Source organism: Tenrec ecaudatus, chromosome 13, assembly GCF_050624435.1.
Source record: "Tenrec ecaudatus isolate mTenEca1 chromosome 13, mTenEca1.hap1, whole genome shotgun sequence".
Lineage (NCBI taxonomy): Eukaryota > Metazoa > Chordata > Mammalia > Afrosoricida > Tenrecidae > Tenrec > Tenrec ecaudatus.
Window position 1 is genome coordinate 112,687,642 of NC_134542.1, and position 19,423 is coordinate 112,707,064.

Genomic DNA, 19,423 nt, shown 5'->3' on the forward strand with positions numbered 1-19,423 from the left:
CTCTGCCAGCCTGGCATCTGACTCATGGACTTGGGACTCGTCATCCTCTATAGCTATGCTAGCCATTTCGACCTGAGGCCAGTTGCTCTCTCTGTAGACATGTATAAGTCAGGTTAAGGTGACCAGACGTACCGCTTTTGGCAGGACAGTCCCGATTTTTAACAATTTTTCCCGCGTCCCGTGGCACGTGGCATTTTTAAAAAGTCCCAATTTTTGGAAAGAATGCACGACAAGCTAGGGTATACGGTTTTCGGCTGCCATGTGGCTGTTTCACCAGGATATGAGTTTTATCAATGGGTCCCGCTTTATCAGTGTTAAAATCTGGTCAAGACTCACTGACTTTGTTCCTCTAGCGAACCCAGCTTAAAACAGTGGGCAGGGGTAGGCTCAGGCCTAAGTGTTTTTTTTTTTATTGTTTTAAAATTTTATTTTTCTTTTAAATCATTGTATTAGGGGCTCGTACAATTCTTATCACAATGCATCCGTCCATCCATTGTGTCAAGCACATTTGTACATTTGTTGTCATCATCATTCTCAAAACATTTGCTTTCTGCTTGAGCCCTTGGTATCAGATCCTCATTCCCGCCCCCTCCCTCCCCGCTCCCCTCTCCCTTCAGTTCTAAGTGTTTTAATAAAAATTCCCAGGTTGCTTTAGAGTGCCATTAGATTGAGAACTACTGATGGTCTATGCCTTCCAAATCCCTTTCCTACGTGACCTTGATCCTTCCAGAACTAACTGAAATGTCTCATTTATCTTATCCTTCATCTTACTCTAATAGATCTATTCTGTACCAGACCCCTCCTTCAAAAAATATACCACTACTACTGCTCCAACAGATAGGGAAGGGATGCCTTGCACTAGATTTTACAACTTAAAATTCCTGATATCACAGAAATATACCAGGTGGCAGCCAATACTCCATCTTGGTTTTAGGTGCTTTACTCTCGGTTTCATTTCATAGCAATTCTACCTACAACAGAACTGAACAGTGCTGGGTCCTGTGCACCTTCTTCACAATTGTTACTATGTCTGAGCTCATTGTTGTGGCCACTGTGTCATTCCGCCTCACTGAGGGCCTTTCTCTGTTTCACGGACTGTCTAACTGACCAAGCACAGGTCCTTCTCTAGGGCAACTGGTCTCTCTGGTTCACATATCCAAAACACATGAAAAGGCTTGTCATATCCCCTGAGGTAGTTAGTTTATTGTGTCAACCTGGCCGCTAAACACAGGTGGGGTTAATTGAAGAGCGGAGGGATACATGGCTTGGTGAGCCTCACCTTTCTAGTTATCAGGTCTCTTGCTTTGTGATGTTTGGACCAGGGTGCAGCTGCCTTTGTCAGATCCCTGCTTTAGCTGACAAGCCTCATTTCCTGCAAGAAATTCCTGAGGAAAAGCCACATGGACCTACCCCAATGCAGCCCTGGGTGCTGGAGCACCCGTGTGGAGATCCCTGCTAGCACTGAGATGCTTACACATTCACTGACTCACTTTCCTCCTGCAGTCGGCGTCACTGTGTGTGTTTTGTGAGATGGAGGAGGACTTTGTGGATTGGTGTCAGACAAATGGGCTAATGTTGGACTTGTGGGCTTGGGGAGCTCTGGGTTGGGATGTTTTTTTCATGTGTACTTACCCTTTATATAAAACTCTCTCTTCTACATGAGTTTCTGTGGATTTGTTTCTCTAATGTACCCAGAGAAACACACCTGCTTCTAAACTGCATTCTGGTTGTACTTCCTCTAAGATGGATTTGTTTGTTCTTTTGGAAATCCGTGGTGTTTTCAATATTCTTGACTAGTACCATAATTCAAATGCATCACTTCTCCTGTATGCATTATTCGTTGTCTAGCTTTCACACGTGTCACAAGCAATTGAAAATACTATGGCCTGGTTCAGGCTCAAAATGACATCCTTGCTCTTCAACATTTTGAAGAGGTTTTATGCACCTGATTTACCCAAAACAATCTTTTTTAAAAAATTATTTCTAGACTGCTGCTTCTATGAGCATTAGTAGTGGATGGATCCAAGTAAAATGAAATTTTTATTACAGTATTATCTATGGGTCGAGTTGTGAGAATTTTGATGTTATTAGTGTTGAGTTACAATCCACACTGAAGGCTGCTGTCTGCAACATTCATCAGCAAGTGTTTCAAGATCTCCTTGCTTGCAGCAAGCAAGGTCTGCTATTTGCGTATCTCAGGTTAACAAGCGTACTTTTAATCCCAGTGCCAGATGCTTTGAATAAAATTGTTCTATTGGCATAGACTTTACCTACTATGCCCGTCAATGTTAATCGTATGAGCAAGAGTTGTGGACTCATCACCTCAATCAATTTTAGAACGGTTTCTTCTTTCTTATCGTTGTTATTGTTGCCTCGCCATTCCCACCAATCTCCCTCACCACACCCCTAGGAAATTATACATCTGGTTACTGTTTCTATAGATAAACCTGTCCTGGATTTCATGTACATTAAAAAACATACAAACAAAAACAACAACCTCAAAAACAATGGCAACATAAAACAGAATTACTTCAGTCTAAAAGAAAGTAGAACATTTAAAAAACTGGAACAAACTTGAAATGGTTCAAATGAGGTCAAATGATAAGGTGTTACGTTATGCCTTAATGACATCAGCCAGAATCAACTTTACAGTGCTGTCTGATAGCAATCTTGATGCCATATTCTTGTTCAGATATATGCGTAGCATATAGATTGACTAAGACTTGTGAAAGGATATTCAGCCTTCTCGTTGTTTTTCTCATGATATTGAGCATATCCTTTCTTTCTTCCCACAGACACAGCCACTTTGATTCTCGGGTCTCCCTTCTGGAGAAGTCCACACGTGTAGTCCGTTTATGTTGTTGAGAAAGGTACTTGCAATGGAGTTGTTGGTTTTGCAAGATTCTTTTATGTGACCTCCAGCTTCAGTTTGGTCACCAAATCCATGGTTTTCAACCACTGATTTTTTTGTTTCCAACTTATATATTATTAATCATAGCCAATAATTAATTGATATTAATAGACAATTATTAATACATCTTGACTGAATGTTTGCTCAGTTTTGAAAGGAAGAAGTTGGTAGAATCCCTTAATTTCTTCATCACTAGCTCTAGTGGTTGGTGAATTAAATTTAATAATTGTGTTGATTCAACTTCCTTATAGGTATTTAGGTGTTATGTTATAATAGCATTTTACTTCAATATAGACTGTGAATGTTCTTTTTGGTTATGAAGCTGATGATACTCCTCCTAGATTTATTATTTCTGGAACAGTAATCCATATGATTGTCTGACTCAAAAAGACCAATACCAGTCCATTGGCCTTTGATGGCTAGATACAGCCACTGATGCCTAGATATAGATTTTTAAATATTACATTTTATCTTCATCTTCCATATGTTCACATTCTGGTTTTTAATTGATCTTTATATCTGCTTCTTCTCATACTGAGTCACATTCCAACAGGAAGTGAAGGTCCTGAAAGCTTTTCTGCATCCACGCCCTTGAGAACAAACCCATGGTCAGGAGGATGCTCTTCCTTAAATGCAGTTTGAGTGCCTTCCAACCTGAGGAGCTTGTGTTCCAGCACTATGTCTGATAATGTTTCACTGCTGTTCACACGGGTTCCAGTGGCTAGTCCCTAGAAGTGGACAGTCGATTTTGGCTTCACAGCCTATTCCTAGTCCAGAAATTCCACAGAAACATTTACCATGTTGGAATTTGAAATACTAGTGACACAGCTTCCAGCATCACAGTAACACACAACCCATTAACACATAGTAGGACAAACTGACAGACAAGTTGTAGGTGAAATCATCTTAGCTATAATCACACACATGAATGGGATGAGTGGCTGCATTGGGGGGGCTAAGTCTCGGGGGACACAAAGGTCAATTGACCAAGCATAGGCCACAATGAAAATTATTTGTACCTACTATTGTGAGCAGATGACCAAGGTCTTCAGAGATTGCGAGTGGTCATCTACGGTCTGTTCCTGTCTGTAGGTAACCAAAAAGTGACAAAAGTCAAAGAAGACTGTAGACAATTCATCCAAATGTGTAATGGACCAAGTGAACCTCAGTCTCCATGACCCTCAGGTCAGAAAACTTACTGGTGGTGGTTACTATTCTGGGCCTCTATGAAAGGGATCATGAAGGAAGGTCATGGACAGAGTTGGAGAAAAATCTGAGACAAAACTCAAAATCATAAAAAGTGTCATGTGTCTTATAGGAAACCGGTGGAACCCCTGAGACGATGGCTCTTGGTAATCCTTAAAGCCTAGAACAAGTCTCACCTTCTAGTCAAGCATTAAACCAAACCCAACTCACAGCCTTTGAGTTAATTCTACTCCTAACAACTCAATGAAAGACAGAGTAGGCTTTGTGGGATTATAAATCCTTAAGAGGCCAGATAGTTCTATTATTTTCTTTAGGAGTGGCTAGTGGATTTGAACCATGGACCTTGTGGTTAGCAGCCCAATGCTTAGCCCGTACTGCTATCACATTTGTATAAATTAATCAAAGGATCTCTGCCACAATGAACTACTAAACTAAAGGTCTTGCTTCTTCTAATCTACCAGTTGAAACAGACTGCTTCTGGAAAGATTTAGAGCCTCTGAAAACCTATCAGCTCTTCTGCTCTGCTCTATGTGGTTACTCTGAGTCTAAATCAACTCGACAAGAGATTCACACAGTGACACATCAGTGGCTGAAACATAACAGTGTTTGAGAGGACAGCATCGGATAGGGCAGCAGTTCATTCCGTGGTTGCTATGAGTCAGATCCAACTGGACAGTATTTAACAATAGCATAAGGTGAACCAGAACACCAGGGAGGCAGGCACTGCTTAAAACAACCAACTATCTGAAAGCAAAAGAGCAGCATTTGCCTAGGGACAAAGATCAGGAGACAGGACTAGATTGGGTTGGATATATAGCCCACCCTTCCAGGGGGATGAATCACAGAAATGTGAGTGAAAGGATATGACAGACAGTGTAAGACACAAAATAACAACAATACTATATAATTGATCAAGGATTCACACAGGTGGGCGGTGGGGGAGGGAGGGGAAAAAGAGGAGTTGATACCAAGGGCACAAGTAAAAAGAAAATGTTTTGAAAATGTTGATGGCAACATATGCACAGGTGTGCTTAATCCAATTGAATGATGGACTATCATGAAATTTGTAAGAACCCACCAATAAACTTATTAATTAGAAAAAAAAGAAAGCAAAAGAAAAGGACTAATGCAAACAAGAATCACAGGGAGGAAGGAGGATGAGTAATGTCACATTGTGGGGATTGTATGCAATGGCAGGAAACAAAAAATGTATGAATTGTCGAATGGAAACCTGACTTAGATACCTGTAAACATCCACCCAAATCAGAATAAGAAGTTCAAAAAATACTCTGAAGGGAAATAATCTGTTGTGATTCAAAGGTTGAATGTAGAGAAATAGCAATGTTAATGTTAGAGTAACTTAAAAAGACACATTTAGCAATATATTTGTGGGTGAAGGCAGACACAATTGTGACTCTGACTGCTAGAATAATTATGAAAGATTTTGAAAGAAATTTTCCATTTTGGGGGAGATATTTGAGTTTTACTAAAAATGTAATATAGCCATGAAATGAACTTTTACATGATTGTAAAGCGATGGAAGTAATGTTATTTCTTTTTGATTCTTAATTGGAATTTAAACTAAAATTAATGTGGCTATTCACACTCCTGAATTATAGTCAGAGGGAACTCCGTGGGGGCTTAATCTGTGTGTGTGGATCCTGAAATGGATTTGGGGCTTCCACCATCATCCATGGCATTCTGCAAACCAGGTGTTCACAATTTAAGCTCTCATACCATATCCTCCTTGGATTTGGATCACATTATTTACAATTCTTGGATAACACTGGCTGGTGTAATTTTTCCATGTGGACCTAGTTTATGCTTCACTTAGATGGCTGCTTGTTTGAAGAAAAGTCTTTAAGATCTCAGACACTCTTCTTTCTGATAGCACCATCTAGTTCCTTCATCACGCTTTGCTGTAGCACCCAGATCTTCAGTGATCTCTTCATGAGGGTGAGCATCAGGCAGGGGCATGTCAAAAGAACTAACTGTTTTTACAATGGGGCTAGAATTAAGTCCAAGGCCCAAATCCATTCATATATCTGTGGTTCATATATGTCTCTGGTTCATTGTCATTTTCTACTATAGAGAACTCTTAGTCATCTCTCTGGAGCAAAAAGCAATTCTCTTGATAGTGTCATTAATTTAGCCAATGGTAGAGGATTTAAAATATAGTTGATAAAAGAATAGTATACAAGTGTAATCCAGCTATGAACACCAATACATGAATTAATGACTTCTACTGTGGGATTTTAAAGAGACTTTCCTCCAGTTTTGTCTCCCCCAAAGATATGACAAACATTAGAGGCTATTTGCCAGCATATGGTGGGAGGTCAGATGCTTAGAGACATTCTCTCTGAAGGCAGTCAGCTGACAGACTACTGTTTGGTCCCACCCCAGGTAGAGCCCGCTCCCTGCTGTTAAGGACAATGGGCTACTTCTCCCTAAAGATTCAAGGCCAATGATTTGGTCCCTGTAGTTGGGGTTTTCACCCTACTGATAAAGGTTTCTATAGTGAGCCAGAGAACAGGTCAAACCTGCTCAGTGGCATCCAGAGTTAGGCTGCTATCCTGAATCTAGGATCCACCCTTCTTGTCACATGCATACCTCCAATCCCTCTTCTTCCTATTGCATGTATATCCCTAGATTGTCCCCCTCTCATTGATGTATTACCTATAGCACAACCCCTTCCTGTGATGTATGTCTTTACCTTGCATGTCCCTCAAAGATATATAAGCCTTGGTTAGCAATAAAGATCCTCCTTGGCCTCTAGTAGGCTCTTCCTGTCCTCTCTCCCCCAGTCCTTGCCCCCCTGCTCCCTTTTCCCTGGTCCTTCTTCTCCTCCCCGTCTCTCCTGCTCTCTGGTCTCTCTCTGCACGTGGACCACCAAGCTGGGCTTAGGTGAACATACTACCATGAAATGTGTCTGACTTCATTATTTCAATGTCTTCTATCTCTCATGCTCTCTATGACATATATATATATATTAACTATACAATTTCACCCGCAATTAGTTGTGGGGGGCTGGTCTTTCCCTTACATTGTACAGATTAAACTCTTAAGTGGCTGGACACTACACAAAAAATGGGGGTTAGTGATAAAACAACACTTAATAATATTCCTTGACAGTGGAAGAGAAAGGCCTACCAGAGGATTACGTATCTCAGTAAAGCAAGGGGACATTGGAATAGTAATAAATGGCAGTCACAGGCCACCGTTCGTTGGGTACCCTCAAGGAAAGAGATCCGAACTAAAGTCCAGCAACTGCCAATTCCATACCCATGGGATAGCAGTTGTGCTTCTTCTCACACGAGGGAGTTTCAACCTTTAGTCCAATGGGTAGTGTGGTAATGACTGTACACATCTTCTTGACATAATCGAACTATTGAATTGTTTGTTATGTAGATTATATTGAAATAAAATGGCTAAAAATAAAAAGAAAGCAAGAACACTAAAAATAAAGAAGAGAAGAAACCTTGATAGATATTTAAAATTTTGTTGTTGAATGTTTCTTTTCGTTGTTGCTTATTTAGAGGGCAAGGGTAAATAAATTTAAAAATATTTAGGATTGTTCTACTGTGATTTCAATTTTGGACATGCAAAGACTTCTATGATTATTTTGATCTGAGAGATTTTCTTATACTTGGACATTATATTGATCTGATAATATTTATTAAGAGAAATTAAGTGCATATGAAGGAGATCAGAGTAACCCAACAAATGCGCACGTAATTGCAAACAGAACCTTTGGAAAACATTCTTTATATTAGTTATGCTTCATATCTGTTTATGACAAGTTTTGTTGATCAATTGCCATATATCTCAAGAATTTTATTATTTACAAGATTCTTTAGTTAAAATAATGGCATTCGTAAACAAAATACATTATTACTACAGAGTTTTCTAGAGTTGTCTCACAAGCTTGGTAAACCACAAAGTCGTAAACTGAAGGAAAGAATTTTCCCGAGTATAAAAAACAAAAAGCAACCACAAAAAACCTTTCAACAGCTTAACAGAACCATGACCAAATTGTTCATGATCATAAACCTCTGGAGAGTTCCCATCAATAATGGGGTAAATGGGATCCTCACTGGTACAGCTTGAAGATTAGAAATTCTGAGCAGATTGTTAGTGAGGACTTTATTGCCTGAAAGTTCAGAGTTCCAGGGAGAAATTAATATATCTCCTCATTTCACTCTGTGCCCCAGAGTGCTAATCGCCAATGGGAATTGTATTCTCCAAGGATTTAACATTAGACAATATTTTTTCACAATGTGCTTTTTGTATTTAGCAAAATATGCCCATGTGTACTGTTAAACATACTTTCAATCTCCTATGAAGTCACTCGGCAAAGACTTGTTATGCTCTGATTAACTTATCGGTTTGGTTTGGATCTGATAGAGAGTTGCGGGGCATTGTCTGCTGGCTTGCTAGAAATTAGGACAGCAAATGCCTCTGAATTGTCTTTGTTCATTTAACCATGTCTCTGCAGATGTTCACTCTTCTAATATGTCTCTTATTTGGAAAGCACAATGTCTGTGTAATCAATTAGGAAAATACAATTCTGAATAAATTGGAAATTTTCTAGGTAGATTAATATGCTAAAGAGACACATTTCCTCCTCAAATGAGTGTCAACCTGCATATCAATATATGATTAGCTTTATGTATCAAACGATTGTTGCAGGTTCCCTAGTTAGTTCATAGTGTGAAAAAAAATCACACAGTATATAGTGCATGAAGGTATCCTGTAATAGGTTAGCTTGTACTTATTTATAAATGACCACAAATTATATTTTTTGTGCAACAATACAAATAAGGAAATATTGCTTTCAGGATTACATTATTTAAAAGAATTATGTAGAAACATTGGTGGTATTTTCACGAAGTAAAACACCTAATTTGGCTCTCGTTATTTTATGTCCCAACTTCTGTCTCCTCTTGTTACTTTAGCATGAAGGAGTTAGGAAGGTGGCAAGGCAGTGCAGGAAGAAAGATGTGAATTTCAAGTGTGATACAGGGCTGACGCACAGCATAGCTCCAGGGCCTTCACTTGTGTTACAAGCCCTATGTCTGGCTTTCCCTGGAGTTGTGCTGCGCACACACAGAGGCCCTAAGACACATTAATGTTATTCTAATGTTCAGCTTGATTACATAACAGGCGGCAAAGGCATTGGATCTCCTGGAGTCTTAGTTTCATTGTGTGTCAACTGGACGTGATTTTACATGCCAGATATCTTTTTTTTAGGAATTGAATGGGACGGTCCAATGGTGTCATAGAGGTCCTATAGGACAGAGAAGAATTGCCCCTTTGGGTTCCCAAGACTTTAATTCTTTATGGGAGATGACCCCTCATCTTTCTCCCTGGAACACCTGTCAGGTTTGAACCGCTGACCTTGTGGTTATCAGCTCAATGCAAACCCGCTGTGTTACTTGATGGAGTGAGTTGAGTTCCAGTGGCTTATTTCTTTAAGCACATGCTGTTAGTTGCTGTGGGTGGGCCCCCTAATCATGACAATGCTATGCATCGCGGACCATCCTCAGGAGTGGCTGTGTATTTTATCATCGTGGTTCACAGGGCTTTCATCGGCTGACTTCTGTCAGACCTTTCTTTCAAGCGTGTCTTAGTCTGTACAGGCCACTGAATCCTGGTCAACATCCTAGAGGCATACAAACTTCCAATGCCAGAACTGAAAGTGGTCACTGCCCGTTAGTTTCCATAAACCAGGAACAGATCCCAGGTCTTCTGCATGGAAGGAGAGAATTCTCCCTGACCACCGTTGTTCTCACTAACCACATAATATTGGCTTAAGAACTCTTAGTCCTGGTGCCAGGCAAATGGGAAGGAATTTAACGAATGAAGTAAGAAGAGGGGAAACAGGTTTGTTCACTTAAAAGTCTCAGATTTGAAAGAATGAGAAATGGATTCAGCATGTAAAGGTGCCCACCCTTTGTGTGGTGTCCAACATGTGCACCATGTGGTGCACATACACTCGGTCAATGCAAGCCTTAAGGGGCAGGTGGTCCAGGTGGGCCCATGCATAGTAATCAGAAGTTTATTGAAATATTTAAAGTGGCTCCAGCTTTTATTTCAAGACATGAACACAAAACAAAAACATAAAAAGTATTTGTTATGCTTTTAATGTCAGTATTAACCTTCTGTCAGAGGAAAAACATTTTACAATTTCTCTTGGAAGGTATTTTTTTGATGCTTTAGAAAGTGTCTTTTAATACTTAAAAATAGCTACAACAGACACACACACACAAAAGTATACTTTCACATGCACCCTACAAATTTTGAAAATTTAATTGAAAAATGCTAGTTCCTAACATACAAATTTTAGCTTTTTACAAAAAAACATTTAGCAGTTGTTGGGAACTTATTGCTATAGTGGACATTGGGAATGAATCACTATTTAGAAAAGGATGTTACTATACAGTGTAAGGACAAAAGGTAGAGGAAAACTCGTGTAATGCCATTCTTAAAACTATAAGCATAATGGAAATTACTACAACTATCAGGTTTCAACAATTTGAGTAGCATTCAGTCACAAATGCAATGAAGCTTTATAAGATTTGTGATTACAGAGTGTAAAATATAACAGATGCTTCAATATTTAGATGCCTGCTGGCATTTACCTTTTTCTCTGCGCAGTTCATTTCAACGACATGAAAATTTTATGTGCTATATAAATGCAGAGAAAGAGAAATTTATTTGTAAAACAACCACAGGAGAATTGATAGTGTTTATCCCCCCCTTCAGCAATGTGGCATTTGATTCTTTTTGACCAGATGAACTATGTGAGAATATGGAGAATTTGATGATCCAGCATTATTTTCACTTTCATATGGTGGAAGATGCATAGGTCAAAAAATAACACTGATGTTGAATTCAATTACTTTCTCTGTAGCATTCAGAGCTGATTTCTTAAGATGGAAAGCTCACTACTCACTGGAGAAACACTGCTTTGAGAAGAGCAATGGAATAGTGGTGGGATGGTGGCTTTGGAGAGTCGGTCGGTGTTATATTTGGAAAGAAATATAGTTAGGCACAAAACCCACTTTAAGTTATTAAAAATAAACAAAAGGTTTTGCAGGTCATAAATTATTAGTATTTTCAAAAAAAACCTTTACTATCTTGCTTTATCTATGCTCACTTTATAATCAGATACTCTAAAAAAAAGCAAAAGTCCAAACTGCTACCTTTTGAAGATTTATGATCTCTTCTTAAGTAAGTTTATTTTCTATTTCACATTATATCAAGGAGATATATATTTTAGAAAATAATTTCAGTGTTCTAAATATACAGGTTAGGATGTTACACATCATTCTTGTACATCTCCAGCTTCATCTTTTCCAAGTTCCATAAGTAATCCATTTCTACTGAATTTAGAGTCCTTCTGATGTTGTGATTACACGTTGGATTGCAATGTCATGGTCGGCGGTTCAGAACCACCAGCAGCTCTGTGGGACAAAAACTGGGCTTTTCACCCCCATAAACATTTACAGTCACAGAAATGCACAGGGGGTCACTCTGAGTCAGCATGGACACAATGGCAGTGAGTTTTTGGTTTGTTTATTGATTTTACCTCCAAGTGTCTGTGAAATCTGTGTATTTCTTTCAATTTACGCTTCTATTACCCCTCCTAGGCTAATGTGAAATTCTCCTCCTTAGTCACTTTGCACCTACATGTTCCAAACACATTTTCATAGTGCTTCGGAATGGAAATTTGATCGTGTTCTACCATTATTTCCTTCAAGGCCTTCCCACTTAGCATCAAATAAAGAGCAGCATACTGAGGAGAGTCTGAGTTCACTCAACTGGTCTCCGTGCAGCTTCGTTTCACCACTCTCCGCTGGCTCTTTGCCATCCAAGGAGCACTTCTAGGTCTTGCAAGGTCTAAGTCCTTTGTAAAAACCAGGACGTCTCCTCAGAGACTTCTAACTGAGGAATGTGTGTCCCTGGTTGGCCACATGTGCTGCTAACTTTACAGTACATTTCCGGAGCCACAACTTTCCATATGGATTTTTCCTATAAATGTTTGATCTTACTATAGATTGAATTGTGTCCTCACAAAATATGTGTTGTAAATCATAAGCTCTATGCATGTGGTTACAGTATAATACCTTTGGAATGGTGGTTACAGTACCCTTTGGGTACATACCTTTGTTATGCCCATGTAGGAGGATTACTGTAGAGTGATTCTTGAGTCGGCCTAGTGAATTACTTATTTATCTCACCCAGGGACTTCTTGGTAAAAACATACCCATTTAATATTCATTTTTTTGTACTGTACCTAAGCATGCTTGGTGACTCATGTTCAGGCATCTCTGATTAACAGAAAAAATTCTAGCTTTCTTCTGGAGTGGGCATTACATGAGAGAGGCATCTGCTCTCTGTGTGTATTGAGTTTTCAACCAATTCTCGTTATTTGCATTTCCCCCAGTTACCTTAATATCCAAAGCTACTTGGTGCCACCTGTTTCCTGACACTTGGGAGATGGTGACATTTAAAACAGAGTTTTAGCATCTAAGATGGAAAATTGATATCCAAAAGAGATTTGCACCACACCAATCACAGCCTGCCCTACCTGGAAACCAGAAGAACTAGATGGTGATCAAGGCCACTACTGGCTTATCAGAGTCGCAATAGAAGGTCATGAACAGAGAGGGAGGAACACATGTAGAACAATATTCAGAAATATATAAAGAAACTATCACTGGTCTGACAAAGTGTCAGACTGAATGTGTTACGCTGGGTTTTCTAGAAAAGCCAAAATCACTGTCACTTGTATATGTATATACAAATCAAGTTCATTCCAAGGAAAGTGGCTGACACAAGTATTAATGACAAAATCATAATTTATAAATTATCAAGGGTTCATGGGGGAGGGAGAGAAGGGAGCAGAAAATGAGGAGCTGATACCAAGGATTCAAATAGAAAGCAAATGTTTTGAGAATGATGAGGGAAACAAATGTAGCCCCTAGTAAAATGATTTACACAAAAAGTGCTTGACACAATGGATGTATGTATGGATTGTGATAAGAGCTGTATGAGCACCCAATAAAATGATAAAAAAAAGTCCCCTCACTGTCAAGTCACTTCCTACCTATAGCAGCCCTATAGGACAGGGTAGAACTGCCCTTGTGTTTTCAAGCTTAATTCTTCTTCTTTTTTTAAAATGCGTGCTTACCTATCTTTATTACAATGATTTCCATAAGAGCGAAAGCGTGAAAACAGCCCCAAACGCTGATTCTGGAGAATGGATGACCAGAATCTAGCACATTCATCCAATGGAACGCTGCGCACCAGTGAAAGCAACATCAACAGTGATGACGCCATGGAACACTGCAAGACATGGGCAAAAGCAGAGAACATTATGCTTAGCAGATTTAGTCCATCTTATAAAAATAAATATTTAACAACTTCACTATTGTATGGAGATGCGGAGAAAAAACGTGGTTTTTACACCGAGGTTTGGGTGACTACGAGGAGGCCAAGGACAGGCGTGGAACGGGGATAGGTTATTGAAGAAGGAGGGAGGAAGGGGGAGAAAGAAAGAGAATCCCATTTACAGAGGATTTAATGGGATATTGTTGTTGATTTCATTTATTGAGATGAGTTGTGCCACTACATGCAGTGTCTCAAGCTTAATTTTCTGTGGGAGTTAGAAAACCTCATCTTCCTTATGGTTAGCAGCCCAATGCACAACCACTAGGCTAGCAGTGCTAGATATAATAGTTATGTTGTTTGCTGTTAGGTGCCAATGAATCCATTCCTACATACAGCAACTCACGCACAGCAGAACTGTATACTACCTGGTCTGTGTCTTCCTTCAATTGTTCCAGTGCTTGAACTTGTTGTTGTAGACCTGTGTCAATGCAGCTCCTTGATGGATTTCTTAGTTTTCACTGCCAATCTACTCTATCAAGCATGACGTCCTTATCCAGGGACTGGTCTCTCTTTCCTACATATCACAGTATGTAAGGAGATGTCTCAATATCCATGTGTCTGGCCATTCTTCTTCCAATACAAATCAGTTTGTCCTTTCACCAGTCCGTGGTACTTTCAATTCTTCACCAGCACCACAATTCAAAGGCTTTGACTCTTCTCCACTTTTTCTTGTTCAATGTTTACCTTCACATACATATGAGGCAATAGAAAATATCATGGCTTGAGTCAGATGCACCTTAGTCCTCAAAAATCTCCCTGCTTTTCAACATTCTCAAGAGGACTTGTGCAGCAGATTTACCCAATGCAAGGCATATTTGGATCTCTTGATTACTGCTTCCATGAGCATTGGTTGTGGATCCAGCAAGATAAAATCCTTGACAACTCAATCTTTTCTCCATTTATCATGATATTACTTATTGGTCCAGTTATGAGTTTTCTTTCCATTGAGTTGTAATCCATACTGAAGGCTGAAATCCTTGAAGTTCTTGATCATCTTCAGCAGGCACTTCAAGTCCCCCTCACTTTCAGCAGGCAAGCTTGTGTCATCTGCATGTTTCAGGTTGTTAATAAGCCCTCCTCCAGCTTTGATGCCACACTCTTCTTTGTATATCACTAGCTATTCGGATGATTTGCTCAGCATACAGGTTCAATACGTATGGTGGAAGGATACAAACCTGATGCACACCTTTCCTGCTTTAAACCATGCAGTATTTCCCTGTTCTGGTCTAACCACAGCCTCTTGATCCATGTACAGGATCCAAATGGGAACAATGAAGTGTTCTTGAATTCCCAGTTGTGTTAGTCTGGGTTCTTTAGAGAAACAAATCCACAGAAACTCATATGTATAAGACAGAAGTTTTTGTAAAGGGTAAGTGCACATCAAGAAAACATCCCAACCCAGGGCTGCCCAAGCCCACAAGTCCAGCATTAGCCCATATGTCCACCACCAATCCACAAAGTCCATCTCACAAAACACACATAATGACGCCAACTGCAGGAGGAAAGCCAAATCTGTGAATGTGTAAGCATATCAATGCTGGCAGGGGTCTTTACACAGGTGCTCCAGCACCCAGGGCTGCATCGGGGTAGGTCCATGTGGCTTCTCTTTAGGAAGGTCTTGCAGGAAGTGAGCCTTGCCAGCTGAAGCAGGGAACTGACTAAGGCAGCTGCACCCTGGTCCGACCATCAGAGAGCAAGAGACCCAAGAACTAAAATGGTGAGGCTTGCTGAGCCATTTATCCCTCCTCCTTTCAATTAACCCCACATGTGTTTATCGGCCAGGGTGGCACAAAAAACTGACTACCTCACCCTTCTTCTCAAGGCTATCCACAATTTGTTATGATCAACATAGTCAAGTACCTTGGCATAGTCAATAAAACACAAGTAAACTTCTTTCTGGTATTCTCCATATTCAGCCAAGATTCATCTGATCAGCAATGATATCCTTTGCTTCACATCCTCTTCTAAATTCAGAGTGAACTTCTAGCAGCTCCTTGTCAATGTACTGCTGCAACTTTGTTTAATGATATTTAGCAACACTTTTACTTACATGTGATAGTAATGATATTGCTCTGTCATGTGAGCATTCTTGTGGGTCACTTTTCGTTGGAATGGGTATTGTGTTGGACAGGGTTCTCTAGAGAGACAAACCAGATTGCTAGTAATTATATATAAATATATTTATAAAGATAGATATATAATACAAGAAATGAACCATTAAATTATAGACAGATAGATAATACAAGAAATTAACAGTTAAATTATACAGCAGTGAGACACTAGCAGTCCTTTAAGGCTTGAGAACCGCCAGTTGCCAGTCCCCCTCTGTAGTGAGAGCTGGGCTATATATCCAGGCAGCAAGCAGCAAGGCAGGTCCCCAACTGTCATCAACTGTCGGTCCCCAGCTCCAGAGATGAACATTCCAATCGTGTGGGCTTAAAGGGACCTCAAGTTACAGTGACACAGTCCACAGGCTAGGCATCCCACAGGTAGTGTGCCTCTTTAAATTGAGGCACAGAGCAAGCAAGGCGAGGCTCACCGAGCCATTTATCCCTCTGCCTTTCAGTTAATCCTACTTGTGTTTATTGGCCAGGCTGGCACAATAAACTATTGCAGGTATAAATATGATTCTCTTCCAGTCAGTTGGCCAAGTAGCTGTCTTCCAAATTTCCTGTCATAAAGGAAGAGGTGCTTCCAGTGCTGCATCCGCTTGCTGACAGACGTCAGTTGGTTTTTCCTTCAATTTCTGGAGCCTTGCTTTTGGCCAATACCTTCAGTGCAGCTGAGACTTCTTTGTTCAGGAGCATTGATTCTGGCTCATTTACTACCTCCTGAAATGGTGCAATGTTGACTAGTTCTTTATGGCACAGTGACTCTCTGTATTATATATGTCTTCATTTGATGCTTCCTGCATCATTCAATATTTTGCTTATAGAATCTTTCAGTATTGCCATTTAAGCTTTGAATTTTTTCTTGAGGTTTTGCAGTTTAAGATATGCTGAGTATGTTGTACCCTTTTGGTAATTTAAATGTTTACACAGTTCATTATAATATTTTCTGTTGTCTTCTGGAGCTGCCTTTTGAAATTTTCTGTTCAGCTCTCTCATTTCATCATTTTTTTCCATTTGCTTTAGCTCCTCTGGGGTTAAGGGCACATTTCAGATCTTCTGACATCCACTTCTATCTTTTTTTTCTTTCCTTTCTTTTTAATGACTGTTACCTTTCTTCATGCATAATGGTCTTGCCGTCCCCCCGCAGCTTCTCAGGTCTTCTGTTATTGGGGCTCAGTGCGTCCAATCTCCTCTTCCTTTCTGTTTGCACTGGCCCACGTTAACGCTTTGTTTTCTCATCATATCAATAGCTCTCTTGCTGACTTCAGACATGTAAACTGGCGAGTGGGACTCAGAAACATAGGTAATAATGCTGGCTTTCCTGACTGGGTTGTCATCCTCAGAAAGAAAGGGAGTCCTTTGCATGAAACTGCCATCAAACCCGTGAGACTGCATTCATGCATCCACCATTTCCAGGATTTTTTGTGACCGGGCGTATTTCCCCCAAGTCACTGTGCCTCCTGTGTCACCAGGCCCTGCTCGCTCACACCCACTTCACTGCAGAGCCATCGATAATAATGCCCAATGATGTATCCAGTGGAGACAATGGGTTTTCTCTACACTAAATATTGGTAAGCAAAAGGTGGCTTTAAGTTCAGGGTGTGGAACGTGTGCTTCTTTTTGAAACATAAGGCCTCTGATCTGATGAATCGTTCATATTTTGGTGGTTTCCCTGTAAAGCCACTGACTTCAAAGTAGACTGTAGTCACCATTCTTTCCCTTCCTTCTTTTTCCTCTTTTCTGTTCCAATAACTTTTCGTCCTTCGGTTTCCCCAGAGCACAGACTTTGGGCAGAGGGAATTCCCATCCGCCCACTTTCTCCTGTGTTTTGGCTAATCCTATTGGGAAGTGCTTTAGCTTGAGACTAGGCGCTCTTCCCCTTGGATAGGCAGGCACTGCCCCTTGGGGAGTCCTCTCATCATGCTTCCGTTGGTGTTTCTCTTTCCGCCCTCCGTGCAGTCTCAGCCTATGCTGCTTATGGTAGAGCTTGGTCTTCAGACCAGTGATCACGTTGGCTTTCTTTGACTGTTCCTGAGCCTCTCCACTCTTTTCCTCTTTCTCGTTTTCCAATGGTGATCAAAATGATACTCAAAGAGCTTATGGTGTAACTTGTTATGTTCCTTTTGTAGTCTGGTGAAGGCAGCTAATGTCAGGACATAGTCTCTGGAACTCAATAAACGACTCAATTTTCGGGTCCTCGAGACCCACAAGCCAATTCCTAGTAGCCAGTTACAGGAAAGAAGCATCAGATTTGTTGAGAAGTGGTTAAATCCAGTTTGGTTGTCACATATTACGTTTGAGGCGTCAGATGCCAATGAAATCAGTATATCAGACATGATGGTAGGCTGTGAATAGCTACAAAGATCAGCAGGAAATATTGTGAAATACAGAGACACATCCTAAGAGAACAGATATAGGATCTATACTGGAAGGAAGGAAGGAAAAATGGCATTCGTTCTCTATAGCCTCTCTTGGCTAGATATGAAAACATGACACGTCCTTAAGGATGCATCAACAAGCTGTGACCTGCATCTTCATGGAAAGAATTCTCTTTGGAGAATCCTGGTCAGGTCAAGTTGACACAAAATCTAATTATTACAGCACACCCCTGGTCAACCTGGCACTTTACACGTCTATTTAAACATATGGAATCTCCAAAGACCAAAATAAAATCGTACTTGCATGGAACATGATGTGACAAACCCACATACAAACAAAAATACGCCAATCTCATATATATATATATATATATATATATATATATATATATATATATATATATTTTAAATGAACAAGACACAATATTTGATGCAGGCATACAAAGAGGAGATACGAATAATGATTACACTCCTAATCTCTGTAAATTATCATGAGGCGGTAGCTTGTATCATCTCAAAAAACAAAACAAACAAAAACCAAACTCACTGCCATTGAGTTGATTCCAACTCTTAGCAAAACTATTGGCCAGGTTAGAATTGCCAATGTGAGTTTCTGAGAGTGTAACTCTTTATGGGATTAGAGAGCCCATCTTTCTGCCCCAGAGTGCCTGGTGGTTTTAAACCACTGACGTTGCAGTTAGCAACTCAACTATCTATTTTGTATTCTCTTTGCCTTCAGCAAACAGCAGAGCTGGGCATGGTTCTTTGCCAGGTGGGGTCTGGGCCATTAGGAGTAATAGCAGGTTTGGGTTACTGTAATTTACTATAATCTCAGAACATTGTAGCATTAAGAGATGAACTAAGGTTTCAAAAGCTCTTGAATGCCATAGCCTATGTATTAAAGACATTGCACTGGATGCCTTCTACCATTTAATAAAAACAACACATATATGACTCTTACCTGAACAGCCAGTCAGTTCTAAAGGCATACCTTGCATTTTATAATGGTTTCAAAATGTTTTGAACAGTGTATCTTTAAAAAGTGAAAACATGCATTTTTATAGCTGATATGCTGAAAGTAAGACAGCTTTACTACTAAAGGACACAGGCAAATTGAAACTCTCTAGGTTACATGTGATCAATATGGAAATAAATAATGAAAAAATAACATTTAAAGCACAACTAATGTATGCTGAGGTTATCTGCACTGGGGAGGAATCTATAGACCCTCTGTGAATGCACAAGACTACCTAACATCTCCTCACTTTAAGAACTCTTATGGAAGATGTTAAGAACTCTGGTGGGCCAATGTCTTCAAGCATTGGGCTAATCACAAGATTAGTGGTTCCAAACTACCAACC

At 40.0% G+C, this 19,423-nt stretch overlaps 1 pseudogene; it reads right to left on the reverse strand.

Annotated features, from left to right (window-relative positions):
- Positions 1-17,059: 17,059 nt before the first annotated feature.
- Positions 17,060-18,020, reverse strand: LOC142424068 (ribosome biogenesis protein NSA2 homolog pseudogene; annotated as a pseudogene).
- Between the last annotated feature and the right edge of the window lie 1,403 nt (positions 18,021-19,423).